Here is a 12964-nt window from a genome sequence, read left to right on the forward strand (position 1 = left end):
CAGCAAGGAGCCTGCTTCCCCCTCTCTCTCTGCCTGCCTCTCTGTCTACTTGTGATCTCTGTCAAATAAATAAATAAAATCTAGAAAGAAAGAAAGAAAGAAAGAAAGAAAGAAAGAAAGAAAGAAAGAAAGAAAGAAAGAGAAAGAAATGCACCTGGGTGGCTCAGTTGGTTAAGCTACTGCCTTCCACTCAGGTCATAATCCCAGAGTCCCAGGACCTCATGATCCTAAAGTCCCAGGATCAACTCTTGCATTAGGCTCCCGCTCATCAGGGAGTCTGCTTCTCCCTCAGCCCTCCTCCCTCTAATGCTCTCTCTCTCCCTGTCTCTCATTCTCTCTCTCTCCCTCAAATAAATAAAATCTTAAAAAAAAAAAAAAAAAGAAAGAAAAAAGGAACATGCTCAGAGACACTGAATAAGTCAAAGTCACACAGCTACTAAGAGACAGGATGAGAACTTGACGCAAACATTCCTTACTATGCAACTTCTTGCATTTGATTTACATGTTGAAGTGTAACATACTTTTTCTGCTAAAGCTTATGTGTTTTTTTTCAAGTTCTTTCCACTATAGTGAAATCTACAGAAGTAAGAAAGAGAGATCTACGTTGCATCATCTCAAAGGGGAATCACAGAGTCTTTGCCTTCTAGTTGTAGGGATAAAGAAATCACACTGGTATAGCTGAAGTGAATGGCTACCTTGGGCCAGCAGCAGCCTGAAAATATGTAGCCGTCTTGGGCCCACAGGTTTGAATCTTGGCAGGGTCAACATGATAGCTTAACCTTTTAAGACAGATAAGTTGAGTTCTTGGAATGCCCCTGTTTAGTGGGCTTGCAGGGGTCTTTTGGATGAGCCCTTTGCTAAGTAAAGTCTGTTTTGCATCAACTTTACACAATCTCGAGATAGTCTACGACTGGATCTCCATGAAGCCAAAGCCAGCAATAGAAAATTCAGTCTATCAGCTCTTTATTTGGCATGGAAGAGATTGCGGTATTGACCACTGCAGCAGTATTTACCGTATTGAACTTTGGAAACCATCTATATGCTCAAAAATTAGGAAATGTTTAAATGAATTATGGTCTATTTGTATGAAGGAATATTGTGTGGCCAATGAGATTTTGCTTTCTTAGAATCTAGGCATCTTCTACAGCTAATTTTTAAAAAATGGTTTAATTTCTATTTTTGAGACATGTTACCACAGCATTGACTCAGCCCAGTGAAATATTATATAAGTCCTTCTATAATGTTTCCACTTACCAGTTATTGCATTATCTACTCCATCCTGTAGCCTCTTAACCATGACCACCACAGAAAACTGAGTTCCAACAGAACTCATGAGGATGGAGGTGTAGTTGTGTAACTCCAAAAGTGGAGTTTTTAAAAAATTTTAATTCTTTATAGTATACTGGAAGATGGGAAAACTCTTGAAAAGTTAAAGTGCTACATAAATTTCAGGATCATTTTCTCTGTTAAATACTTTTCCTAGTCTAATTAAATAATTAAATACTTTTTCTACTAAGTACATACTTTCTCAGTGTCTAATTCTGGCACTATAAGAACAGTACTAATAAATGCAGACAGGTTCTGATCAAAAACTCTGTAATACCAAGTTTTAGAAAGTATATGGAGAAATTGAAACCCTCAAACACGTGGGAATGTAAACTGGTGCAGCCATTTTGGAAAACAGTTTGGCAGTTCCTCAAAATGTTAAATATGGAGTTACGATATGATCCAGAAATTCTACTCCTAGGTATATATACACGTATGAGAAATTAAAACGTTGTCCCCATAAAATTTGTACATGAATGGTAAGAGCCCAAATGGAGAACAGTCCAAATTTCCATCTGAATGGAAATTGACGAATGGATAGACAAAATGTAGTATATCCACACAGTGGCATTCTATTCACCCACAGAAAGGAATGAAGTACTGATGTCTTCTACAACATGGATGAACCTGGGAAACATTACACTCAGTGAAAGAAGCCAGTCACCGAAGACCACATAGCGTGTGATTCCATTTATATGAAACATCCAGGATAGGCAAATTTACAGAGACAGAAGGTAGAGTAGAGGTTGCCTAAGGCTGAGGGGTGTTTGGGGAGAAAATGGGGATTGACCACTAACGAATACGGTTTCCTTTCAGAGTAGTAAAACGTTCTCAGATGGATTGGGGTGCTGGTTACGCAGCTCAGTGAACATACCAAAACCAGTTGAACTGGCCGCTGTGAATGGGCGAGATGTAAGGTATGTGAATTGTAACTCAATACGGCTTTTAAAAAAATAAACTCAGATACAAAAAGTCTCTTCGATTAGGAGCAAGGTCACACGCACTGGGAAGTAGAATACTGAAAGGTTTGAGATGCCTGAAAGGTAAGATTTCAAACGAATGGGAAAAGGCGTATCCAAAGCCACCAACAAATGGGAAAAACACCCAATCCAAAACTCAGATCAGAAACGCAACAGATCCAGACTAATTTTTAAGACACAATCAAATGGTGGATGACAAAGCCAGTGCAATTACAGAAGCTAAATATAAACAAAAGCGTTCAGCTATATACCTGTCCCATCAAAATAATTTAAGTTACCACAAAAGTCCGTGGAAAACCACGATTTGCATGGTATTTGGTAACACCAGCTCTGTGATTTCCTTAACCCATTGATCCTAACCTGCCTATCAGAAGCAGAGACAACATTGATATATCTTTTGCCTTAGCCAGAGGGAGGAAGACATTCCCACATAATAATCACATCCTTATAGAAATTGAAAACGTATGTTCCAGCCATGGTGGTCTTACAAAAATATAAACCCATACAGGGGTTCTCGATTCCGTGTCATCATTCATTTTGCTCACTGGAATGACCAGAGCTTTGCCAGGCTCTACGATGACGGATCGCTTTTTCATAAAAGGATATTTTATGAAATATTGAAATGTAGCCCATTTCTACCTGATAAATGCTGGGACCTGTAAACTTTGAACCCTCGTTGGCCTTTGTTGCTTGTGACCTTGTTTAAATGATTAATGTTCTTTTAACAACTGCAGGCTGCGAGGGGAGGCCTGCGCAGACTGTGTACAGATCCTTTATTCGAGGCAAAATCAAGTTGTTCAAACATAGAACTGCTCATGAAGTCCGCTCTAGGACGCGCAGAGTTGTATCATTTTTTTACTTCAGTCGCCCTACCAAAGGCCAATGTTGTATTTTTGTGATGCATGTTTTTTATTTTAAAAAGTTGCAAAGGTCCCTTCCGTTTTTTAATTCCTGACCCCAAAATTGTTGACACAATTTCTCCGTCATCCCCAAACTCAAAGTGAGAGGACAGATAAGATTATTTTATCACACATTTAAAAATATTATTGTTTTATCAAAGTTCAGGAGCATTTTGTGCCACTCTGCCGCTATCATCAAAGTTGGGGAATTGAATCATTACGGAGCTATCTGAAGGCTCAGGCCCCACAATTCTATCCACTGTTAATATCCATCACTTAAATATCAAAGATCTGCATTTGCCAGACGTCAATAGAACTCGCGTTCAGGGACTCGAGGAAAAATGGATTGGATCTTTCTTCATTAACATCACTCTGGAAATAGTGAAGACATAACAAATTTTTCTCACTGGTTTTACACCAAAACTGAAAACAAAAGCAAAAAAAAAAAAAAAAAAAAAAAGTTCTTCTGGCCTCCAAAATGTTTAATGAACCCAATGTTCCCTGAAAAGATTCATAGGAAATAAATAAAATTGGAAGTCTTTAGCAGCTTGCTTGGTATACATTATTACTTCCACTGGGTAAAAAGATATGTGCAATTCTAAAATGAATGTGTTTAATAAAGTACATTGTCTTAGGACTACAGTAAGAAAGATCCTCCTTGTTTAGGGATAAAGGAGAGTGAGAGGATTACCCTATTCCGGTTAGGGGGAGCAACTATGTTTTAAAGATCTCATCTACCATGAAATCAATGGGTTACCACATCAGCACTACAAACAAGGCATTTCTTTTTTTTTTTTTTTTAAGTTTTTGTTTAAATTCCAGTTAACTAACATAGAGAGTATTATTGGTTCCAGGCATAGAATTCAGTGATTCAATACTTCCATACAACACCCAATGCTCATCACAAGAGGTGTTCCCTCTAATCCCCGGCCCCCGGCCCCTCCCCCCATTCCATCACCCACCTCCCCTCTGGTAAGCGTCAGTTTGTTCTCTATAGTTAAGCATCTCCAACAAGACATTTCTTACCTTATTCAGGATTCACATCACTGTTAGTAGGGTTTGGGGTTAGCAATTTACATAAAATATTACTAGAGGTAAGTTGCCTTTTTTTTTTTTCTTAATGGCTCCAAGGTTAAAGTTGAAAATACCAACTTGAGGTTGTGCAGAGATGTGGCCATATTGAATGTCATTTCCACATTTTCCAGTAAATCACTTCATTATCCGTAATAATAATCTTCACTGGCTTTACAAGTAATTGCTTTGCTAAACTTAAAGGAAGTCTGATTTTAATTTGCTATCTACATCTACATTCTCATATTCTTTTTATAGATTTTTAACAAGTTATCAGTAGAATCTTCTTTCACTCAAACATAAGTGAAAGTTTTATCTATCTTGAGATATCACTAAAATAATTTATGGCTGGGGAAACAAAACCTTTTGTCTCAAAATATATTTCTTCCCGACAGCTGTGGTATTTCAGGGAAAGCACCAAAGCTATGATGGTCTGGACTGCAATCAACCATTCTTAATAGGAAATTTTACAGACTTTTAATAAGATATCCTCAAATAATTTATGGGGAGAGGTTTTGAAGTGAAGAGGCATTGTTTGGCAATATGTTCCTCCTCTAATCTCAGGAAATTTAAATAAAAGAGTGCTCATTTCCTCTGAACTCAGCCATTCTCCTTAAAAAAAAAAAAAAAAAGGATTAAGAAAAACACCTGTTAAGACAGTCCTAAAACACGGGTTACTTGCTTCAAAAAAAATTGTGCTAAAACAAACAAACAAACAAATACTTTAGTACCACTAAGGACTTCTCTTGTAAACTTGTTGGTCTATCACAGGTTAGGAATTTCCACAAGCAAATCCACAAGGCCAGGGTCGGTTGAAAATCACCAGAGAAGAGTCTCCTGCTTACTAAATGCATAGAGTAATCCCTAGGTCACCCTGTTCCATTGGACTAATGGTTCCCAATCTGTCCTATATCATGGCCTCCCCCCACCCAGCTGTGTTTGGTTTGGTTTGGTTTGTTCTGGTTTGGTTTGGTGTTATCTTGATGCTACTCTTCACTCTTCCCATTAAAGTCATACATTACATTTATCGTCTTTGATTTTCCACCACTTTGTTGGTTTTGTTTGACTGGTTGATTTTGGCTCAAATTTTTGTTTTCCTACTTAAAAGTGGAAGTTTGAACTCTTTTTACCTGTCATTATAATGATAATTTCCTTATTTTAGGATATGCCAACATTCACTCCATTTGGTTCCTACATGGAGTAGGTAGGATATGGACTAGAACCATGTCTCTTGTGCTTTCACGTGTGCTCAAATCACTTGGGTATCTTGTTCAGAAGTTAGTTCTGCAAACTGGTGGCCACCAGAGGGGAGCTGGGTAGGGGGATGGGCAAAATAGGTGAAGGGGATGAAGAGTACACGTATCATGATCAGTACTGAGTAATGTATAGAATCGTTGAATCACTATATTATAGACCTGAAACTAATATAACACTGTATGTTAATTAAACTGGAATTTTTTAAAAAATTAATTAATTACTTTTTTTTAAAGGTAGTTCTGGCCTAGTAGGTCTGAAAAGGGGCATCTCTAACAAGCCCCCCTCAGATGATGTCAAGCTATGGGCCATTGATCCACACTTTGTAGCAATGCCATATCCTGGGGGGTCCTGTGGGGTTTCTGTGGGGGGTCACTGAAGAGTCTTTGAAATGTTCCAAAATCCTGATCAGAAAATTTTAAAAAATTTTAAAGCCACATATATTGCCCTTCTTCAAGAAATTCAACCAGGAGAATAAAAGTAAACCTAATACTAGCTGATGAGCAGCAAGTATGATGTTGAACATATCTTTGTCTTGGGTCAAGAGAAAATTATTTTATTCATTCTCATGCTACCTCTATCTCTTCCCCTCTCTTTTCTTCCAGTAACCTTGACCTCTCTCCCACACACATATTCAGTTGGGTAGCTCCTGTACTTACATAAATTTTGCTTTCATTCTCAACCATCATCTAGAAACTTACAGCTGTACTGTTAAAAGAAAAGAAGATACCAAGATAGGACTCTGATAAGATGTACACAAATTTACTCAAAGCATAATTGTATTCTCAGGGAAGGATGGGAGGAAATATGGATTCATCATATATGCTCCTAAGATATCCTGAGGCTTTAGCCACTAATCCAGGAGACTTCTTCCTCCAATACCAGCTCATTCCTATATCACTCATACTCTATATGTAGCTAGAGATGAATGATTCTTAAACTTCCAGCCAAGATATAAATCAAAACTCACCCCAAACTTAAAAAGTCATTGAAGCTTAGAATCTATTGTTGTGGACTGGATTTCATGGATTTTTCTTCTTTTCTCTTTAGAGTAAGAGATATACTAATTTAGAAAGGTGGAAAACTGGCATCTCCATTTCTCTTTGTTTCTGTTTTCTGTATTTTTAAAAATTATAGATCAAGGGAGATGACTTCAATTTTCCACTTCACTTTGTACATGAATATCCAGTTTAATGAAAGAAAAGACTTGAAGAACAGTCATGTGATATTGGCTAAATGTCAGTGGAAAGAATTTTTAAATCTTTCAAGAAATAACTTTTTGTAAAATTTCCAGATGTATTTGTGTATGACAGGCCTTAGGTCAGATCGCTTGAACTATTCAGAGACCAAAACAACTGAGGTCTGACATAAATTCAAAGGCTTTCAGCAAAAGGGCAAAGCAAACAAAATGATGGAGGATGGGGCAAGGGACAAGGAAGGGAAGAGCAGGCTAGAACTGAAACAACTGTCTCCCCCTGGGAAGGTTTTTCTTTGGAGAACGTTTAGAGCCATGATGGAGGAAGGGACTAGCAGCTTAGCCAGTGTAACCAGTCCAAGGGATCAACAGTAGAGCACATGATGCAAAGGGACGACCCTCAGTTCCAATTATTTATTGCTGCGTAACAAGCTATCCTGAACTTAGTGGCTTAAAACAATAGCTCTTCATATTGTATCTTATAGTTTTGTGGGTTAGACTTTTGAGAAAGGCTTGACTATTAGTATACAGAAGTCACTTGGGGTACTCATCTAGTAAATGGTCTTATTTGTAGGATCCAAGATGGCTTCACTCCCGGGTCTGGTGACCGATAGGGATGGCTGTAGGGCTAGGCTCAGCTGGGACTGTCCACCAGAATGACTTCATGAGGCTTCTCCAGGGTGGTAGCTTGAGGGGTCAGACTTCTTACAAGAGCCGGTGTCCCAGTGAACAAGGTGGAATCTGCATGGCCTTTGATGACCCTGTTTGGCGGTCACACATATCTCTTCTCTCTACCCATTTTGTCGAAGCAGTCATAAGCCTGCCTACTTTCAAAGGAAGGGAAGACACATAAATCCTAATTCTTGAAGGGAGAAGTGTCAAAGAATTTGTGGCCATCTTTAAAAACTGCTACACCCTCAAATCCATGAAATACATCTAGAAATGATAGACATCAGTATTTAACCACTGGCTGCTTCAGTGAATGGAAACTCAAACAAGTGTGCCTTTTTTTCTCTGTGCATGTAGAAGAGGGTACATTTGAAGTGAAAGCTGCATTTCCTTATTCACATTATATTCAGAGGTATGAAGTCGATTTTCTAAAATTGTATTACTCATTTGGGGAATAAAAGTTACTATTTTTTTAAAAAGACTTTATTTTGGAGATACCTGGTGGCTCAGTTGGTTAAACATCTGCCTTTGGCTTAGGTCAAAATCCCAGGGTCCTGCGATTGAGTCCCACATTGGGCTCCTTGCTAGGTGGGGAATCTGCTTCGCCCTCTCCCTCTGCCTGCTGCTCCCCCTGCTTGCTCGCTCTCTCTCTCTCTCTGTCTAATAAATAAATATATATATATTAAATCTTTATTTAAAAATATATATTTTTTAAAGATTTTATTTATTTATTTGACAGATAGAAAGATCACAGGTAGGCAGAGAGGCAGGCAGAGAGAGAGGGGGAAGCAGGCTCCCTGCTGAGCAGAGAGCCCAATGTGGGGCTCGATCCCAGGACCCTGAGATCATGACCTGAGCCGAAAGCAGAGGCTTAACCCACTGAGCCACCCAGGTGCCCCAAAAATATTTTAAAGTAATCTTTACAACCAGCATGGGACTTTAACTCACAACCCCAAGATCAAGAGTCATATGCCCTACCAACTGAGCCAGCCAGGCACCCCATCAGTTACTAGCTTTTACATTACCCACTACTGGTATTGTATTCTATTGCCATCTACTTTGTAAAGCATGCGGATATTAGTAACCATTGTCAAGTACAAGACAATAAATTGTAGCTCTTGCTAATAACTGTCCATGTACTATAAGGTATTTTTCACAGTAAGATTTTACGCAGTTCTCTTGAAAAATAGATAATGAATGCATTGCAAAACCTTTTTTTTTTCTTCAAAGGTTTTATTTATTTGCACGTGAGAGAGAATGAGAAAGAGAGCATGAAAGGAGAGAGGTCAGCAGAAGCAGCAGACTCCTTGCCCAGCAGGGAGCCAGATGTGGGACTTGATCTTGGGTCTCCAAGATCATGACCTGAGGCGAAGGCAGTCACCTAACCAACTGAGCCACCACCCAGGTGCCCAGTCTTTTTTTTTTTTTTTAAATGAGGTGTAATTGATATACCATGTACATTAGTTTCAGGTGTACAACATAGCAATTGTACAATGTGCTAATAATTGTACTAATGTACAGATGCTAAGTCTATACATTATGATAAAATCTTTTGATACCTATGAACTAAATATTACATAGGGACACAAATTATTATCGTTAGTAATGTGAAAATTAATAAAAGGAAACCTCGTTAGAATGGGAGGCTGACAGAGGAGCTTTCACACCCCACCATTTATCTTCAGTTGCAGACCCCACAAGAACCTTGCTCTGGAAGAAAGGCTTTTCTCCTCCGCCTACAGCAGCCCAGCCGCTGAGAGGCAGTCACAACTCAGCCAATGAAAAGCCGTCATACTTTGAACTCCCAGTTTAAGCCAATGGACTCTTCCTTTCTAACAGCCCGTTCCCCCCCTCCCCCCCACCACCCCGCCTCGCCCCACTCCCGCTAGAAAAGACCTGTCCTTTGCTTCGCTCTGCAGACTTAAGCTGTGATGTGCTGTGGTTTTCTTATCTGGGACTGGAATTCAGTGGTGTTCCCAAATAAACCCATTTTTTTGCTAGTAAAATAATTGGCAGTTTTATTTTTTAAGGTTAAGAGAATGGTAGTCATTGTATGTTTCGTGGCTTTGTGCCAGATACTGTTTTAGATCATTGAGCTACGATTTCCAAACTCCTGTCCACAAATTTTTAAGTAGGTTATTGAAGTTTTATCAGTAGAAGTAACTAGTAAAATAAAGTCCGAGGGATTTTTTTTTTATGAAAGAGAGTGATATAAAATGATATGTAGAAATTTTTGTAAATCACTCATTATCTCACATATTGCTTTTCTCTGTTTTGGCAACAGCTGAGATTTGCATGCAGTCAAAAAAAATTAAATTGGCAAGAATCCGAAAAATCAAGGGCCTGGCGCAAGCTGACTTATCAGGGAAAGCGGCACCCTCACACCATCTTAAAAGTATGTCTAAGCTCCTGATTCTCATAGATAATGTATTCCTTAACAACCTCTCTTTTTATTTGCAAGTCAGTTCAATATAAATACACTTGAGGAATGGCTGGTAATGGGTACCGTGGCCATTTTAAAAACTTTTTTTGGCCAAAAAGACCCCACTGAGCTGTACATTTTTAAAAATGAATTTTATGGTATGTGCATTGTATTTGAACAAAAATGTAACTATACAACGTATAGAAAAATTGGGGAAAGGAATACTATTACTGAGAACCTGAAAAAAATACTTTAATTAGCAAGTGAAGTTATTGTATACAAGATGTTGTAGAGCCTAATCTAATTTATAATTTCTATCATTGTGTTGACAGCCACAGTAGGGGTATTAAATTCTGCAGGAGGGAAGATGAATAGTGAGTTAATCTTTGCCACTTGTCCCCACTTACTATCATCGTACCAGCCACACTCCCTAAACTGCTCATTAAAATGTCATGGAAAGAATGTGACCCAACCTTTCAGCCTGGCTCTAGGCTGAGACCTAGAAGACTAGGAAGGCTACCAAATCAATATGGAAACTCACTCTATTAGATCAACTATTCAAAGTAAGATTTACTTTGTCTCTGAGTGGAATCCAAAGTACCAAAAAACTCCCACCAACCTGAAAATTGCAACGTATGGTTATTAGGATTTGTTTGTTTGTTGAATATGAACAGCTTCTCTTTTTTTTTTTCTGTCTTTTCTCCACTTAATTGGTTTTAATCCCTTATTCAGGCTCATACTATATTAAAAACACAGTTTTCATTTGACCCTTTTTCTCCCAGGATGCTTGCCAAGAACTAGTACTCAGCGGGTATGACAGTGGTACTAAAGTGGTACTAAAGTACTGAGCTATTACACACAAAATGTCTTTTAAATTTCAGACATAAATTGGTAAAGAAAAGTTCTTGCATGAAGTTACTAAACCCTAGGGTTGTAGCTATAATGCAATAGTCCCATATTCTACTGCACTAAAAATACTGTCCCAGATTTTTGCCCCTGGAGATCAATTATATGATGAATTTGCCTCTGGAAATATGCATGGTACTGCTTGGGCACAGAAAGAGTAGATCAAAGTCCCAGCAGAGCAGGAAAGGATGTCGGCAAACACCTCCTTCTGAGTTGTAGGGTATAAGACACTCAAGGAGGGAAGTCATCTGAAGAGCCTGGCAGTGGTCTCTTGGGCTTCTCAGGTCCCTATGGGCCCTGAGTGTCCTTGTGATGCCTACAGTCCTCTGATGCATCCCTCCACTCAAGCTGTCACCTCTGACCATGCCCTCTGCTCCCTAATTAGTCCTCCCATATCTCTCCATCAAAGCTCCTATTTCCTCCCCAATCTCTCCCCATAAATGTTAGAAAAATGATATGGAATATTGACAACTGAAAACTGAAAACTGCACAACTCTCTAGAAAAGGCCTTTATTGTTGTAACTCAGGATAGTGTACTTGCATATTAACAGAGGCTGTTTGTGGTGATACTTTGGCCCAAGGTAATGGTAGAATGGTAAGCGGGAGGAACGTTTTTTGGGGAGATAGAGTTTTCTCATCCATCCGTCCATCCATCCATGCAGACATTACATCATACAGCTGCTATCTACTCTGTGATGTTATTAAACATATAAGTCTTCTAAATTTCTGAGTACTTAGAGACTGAACTTTGCATCCTGAATACTGAATTGCCTATTATTGTATGTTCACGGTCCACAGGACTGAGAAAATGTGGATCACTCACTTCAGTGAGTTTCTGTGTTTATCAGAAGCTTATCATTACACCAGGAGGTTAATTGTCCCAGGGGGTGCCTTCTACTCTAACCCTTTAAACTGCCTATCCCACCAGGCACCACATCCTTGCTCTTCCTGCAAAGAACACACCAAGAGCAGATGTCTCCTGGAACCCACGAGGCCCTTTCCCCAGATTCTCTCATCACTGTGTTATTTCTCTCCAGTCTCAGACCCCTGGCTTCACCCTTTTTCTCCATCCTCACTCCCCATTCTGTGTGAAGACAGGGGCTTTTTGAACTTCAGATTCTCACCAGATTCTAGACTCTGCTCCCCCTGTCCCAGCATTGGTATCCCACTTAGATTCAGAGGAGAAGCTCCACCTGCATGGAATCTGACAGGGATCGGCTCAGTCTCCCAGCAAAGGGGTGATAGAATTCCTACCCCAACACTAGGAACTGCTATAGAAGATAATTATCTGTTACAGAATGTCTTCTAGACATTGTCTAAACAACCTGAGAAAATGACTCTTTTATTTTGTAAGATCACAAATCTCATTTAACCGACCTTAGATGATGCTGGAAACATGACATATTCTTGTGTGTCTTAAATAGAATATTGCACAGCATGGTATTCTATGCCTTACATTTAACTTCAGGAGGTATATTGTTGCTGAAAGGTTGCTGTGCATATAGAGGTAGAAATAAAAAATACCAGGATCATCATCTTCTTCTTCTTCTTCTTCTTCTTCTTCTTCTTTTTTTTACAAAAATAAGATACCTTCTGATGCTTCATAATTTAAGATAAATTTGGCCAATTTAGACTTGGCCTGAAAGTCTTTACACAGGCAATGACGTTCTAAATAAATAAGTAAATAAATAAAAATTTAAGAACATTGCTTAAATGCTTAAATGTTGCTCTTGGCATTGTACATTAGATGTGTTTAGTTGCTGTGGAGTCACTTTAGGGCATGACATGATCTATAGACTTTTAAATGTAAATAAACTGGTTTGAGTTTAGCTATCACCAAACAGACATGCTCAGAAGAAATCTTTATTCTCCCGTGATCCATGCAATTTCTATTTCCAAGTGGTAAACATAGTGGATTAGCACTCGGCAGCCACCCATCCTTCTTGTAGGAGTGTTCTTATATGGCAGAGGCTGGAAAGCTGAGGATAAGGAAGCTTCCTAGAGTCACTTGAGGCTAGGTGTATTATTTGCTAGGATTGCCATAGCAAATTACCACAAATTAGATGGCTTAAGACAATGGAAGTGTATTTCTTACAGTGCTGTTCAAAATCAAGGTGTTGGCAGGGCTGTGCTCCCTTGATGGTTAGGGGAGAACCCCTAGTCCAGCTTCTGATGGCTCCCGGCATTCCTTGCCTTCATCTTCAAGTGGACTTCTCTTTTCTCTGTGTCTCCTCCTCTCTGT

General features: G+C 39.0%; 1 long non-coding RNA gene across 3 annotated transcripts in view; it reads left to right on the forward strand.

Moving 5' to 3' along the window:
- Nucleotides 1-12964, forward strand: part of LOC116598575 — a 128345-nt gene that overhangs the window by 95551 nt on the left and 19830 nt on the right. For 2 of the 3 annotated variants that reach the window (XR_004289105.1, XR_004289103.1), the window contains 3 exons: nt 2143-2243; nt 9679-9789; nt 11651-12134. This is a non-coding gene — a long non-coding RNA (uncharacterized LOC116598575). Of the gene's footprint in view, nt 1-2142; nt 2244-9678; nt 9790-11650; nt 12135-12964 lie in introns of those variants that run through there. The other variant, XR_004289104.1, reaches the window with a different exon arrangement.

This window comes from Mustela erminea, chromosome 9 (assembly GCF_009829155.1).
Source record: "Mustela erminea isolate mMusErm1 chromosome 9, mMusErm1.Pri, whole genome shotgun sequence".
NCBI lineage: Eukaryota > Metazoa > Chordata > Mammalia > Carnivora > Mustelidae > Mustela > Mustela erminea.